Genomic DNA, 2437 nt, shown 5'->3' on the forward strand with positions numbered 1-2437 from the left:
AGCCCCCTTCCTCAAACCCACATATACCCCCCCTTCCCTCGCCCCCCTCCCCTTAATTCCTCCTTTATCCCCCCCCCCACCCCATTACAATCCCCCCTCACATGACCACACGACCTCCCGCGTACCCCCCCACCCCCACCCCCATCCCCATCCCCCTCTTTTCCCCTCAGGCAAGGTCGTGGGCACTGGTTAATGACTCGTAGCGTCAGCCATGCCACGCCACAACCACGCCACACTCGGGTTATGTCGCCTTCCCTCTTCATTCTTCCCTCCTTCTCTCCTTCTCTTTCCTCCCTCCTTCCCTCTCTCCTTCTTTCCTTCTCTTTCCTCCCTCCTTCCCTCTCTCCTTCTTTCCCTCCTTCTCTCTTTCTCTCCTTCTCTTTCCTCCCTCCTTCCCTCTCTCCTTCTTTCCCTTCTTCTCTCCTTCTCTTTCCTCCCACCTTCCCTCTCTCCTTCTTCCCCTCCTTCTTTCCCTCATTCTCTCCTTCTCTTTCCTCCCTCCTTCCCTCTCTCCTTCTTTCCCTCCTTCTCTCTTTCTCTCCTTCTCTTTCCTCCCTCCTTCCCTCTATCCTTCTTTCCCTCCTTCTCTCCTTCTCTTTCCTCCCTCCTTCCCTCTCTCCTTCTTTCTCTCCTTCTTCTCATTCTTTCCTCCTCTTCTCTCCTTCTCTCTCCTTCCCTCCTTCCCTCTCTCCTTCTCTTTCCTCTCTCCTTTCCCTCTTTCCTCCCCTCTTCCTCTCTCTCCCTCTCTCTCTTCTTCCTTCTTTCCTCCCTCCTTCCCTCTATCCTTCTTTCCCTCCTTCTCTCCTTCTTTTGCCCTCTTCCATCCTTCTCTACCTCTATCAGACTTTCCTTCCTTAATAATAATAATAATAATAACGATAATAATAATATCAATAATAACAATAATTGCAATAATAATGATAATAATAACAATACTAATAATTGCAATAATAACAATAATTATTATGATAACAATATTAACAATATCAATAATAATAGCAATAATACCAATAGAGATACTAATAATGATGATAATCATAGTTATCATCATCATCACTATTACTGTTACCTATTTTCAGTAATACTTGTCTCCTTATTATAATTACTATCATACTTGTCGCCATCCTAATTATCATTATTATCATTATTACTATCATAATTCTTAGCAGTAACATAATCTATATTACAACAATTATTATCATCATCATTACTATTATGATGACTATCGTTATCATTCCAATCATCATACTTAGCATTACCAAACTCAACACCGTCAACAAGAACAAACAACAAACAAACACACTCAAGTTACTCACCGACTCATCTACTTTCTTCACGATGAATTTCCTGATGCATCCATTGTCTAGGTTTGCTAGGGTGAAGATCTCACTTTCCTGCGAAGGGAGGAAGAGGAAAGAAAATTAGTAAATGAGGCGATAGGAGGGAGGGAGTCGAGGGGGAGTGGGGGGATAGGGAGGGTGGGAGTGGGAGGGAGAGGGTAGGAATGGGAGGGAGGGAGTAGGAGTGGTAAGGAGGTAGGGAGATGGAGAGGGAAATAGAGAGAGAGGGAGAGGGAGAGGGAGAGAGAGAGAGAGAGAGAGAGAGAGAGAGAGAGAGAGAGAGAGAGAGAGAGAGAGAGAGAGAGAGAGAGAGAGAGAGAGAGAGAGACAGACAGACAGACAGACAGAAACAGAGAGAGACAGAGGGAGAGAGAAAGAATGGCAGAAACAGAGAGAGAGAGAGAGAGAGAGACAGGGAGAGACAGAGGAAGAGAGAGGGAGAGATAGAGATAGAGAGAGAGAGAGGGAGAGAGAGAGAGAAAAAAAAGAGAGAGAGAGAGAGAGAAAGAAAGAGAGAAAGAGACAGAGACAGACCGACAGACAGAGAGGGAGAGGGAAAAATAAAGATAATCATCCAGCATTTAATCAATAAAATGAATAAAAGGCAAAAAAAAGAGAGATAAAGGAAAACTGAGGAGGTAGTGAAGAAGGGACGTGAGGTGAAGGCAGTCATGTATAAGTATGGATTGGGTATGGGTGTATATGTGGGTACATATGTGCCCATAAATACATTAAAAAATACATGTATATTTATTTTTTTGATTGTGTAATCGACGGAAATCACAAATCGATCATTTATTTATCTTTTTTTTATCTTTTTTTTGTGTAAAACAGAAGTTTCTAAAGCGGTAGTCAATGTTCTCTCGTTCTGTTTTTCATTTTTTTTCGTTTTCACGTTAGAGTAAGTTATTTCCAGAGAGTAATTAACCCTGTGGAAGGCGAGAAATCATAAAGAGAAATGGGGAAATAGCATTAATAATGACAATAATGGTGGTAATGTTATTGATAATGATAATAGCCGTGGTGATGATGAGGAAGATAATGATAGTGATAATGATTATGATAACGATGATGATGATGGGAAATGAACGGCTATG

The 2437-nt window shown here is 42.4% G+C and overlaps 1 long non-coding RNA gene across 1 annotated transcript in view; it reads right to left on the minus strand.

Moving 5' to 3' along the window:
- Window positions 1–1082: 1082 nt before the first annotated feature.
- LOC147466688 (uncharacterized) overlaps window positions 1083–2437 on the minus strand; it is a 31531-nt gene continuing 30176 nt past the window's right edge. The window contains exon 3 of the long non-coding RNA XR_015190808.1: window positions 1083–1394. This is a non-coding gene — a long non-coding RNA (uncharacterized LOC147466688). The remainder of the gene's footprint in view (window positions 1395–2437) is intronic.

Source organism: Penaeus japonicus, unplaced genomic scaffold (genome assembly GCF_977035675.1).
Source record: "Penaeus japonicus unplaced genomic scaffold, GWHDUDI00000001_assembly GWHDUDI00000042, whole genome shotgun sequence".
NCBI lineage: Eukaryota > Metazoa > Arthropoda > Malacostraca > Decapoda > Penaeidae > Penaeus > Penaeus japonicus.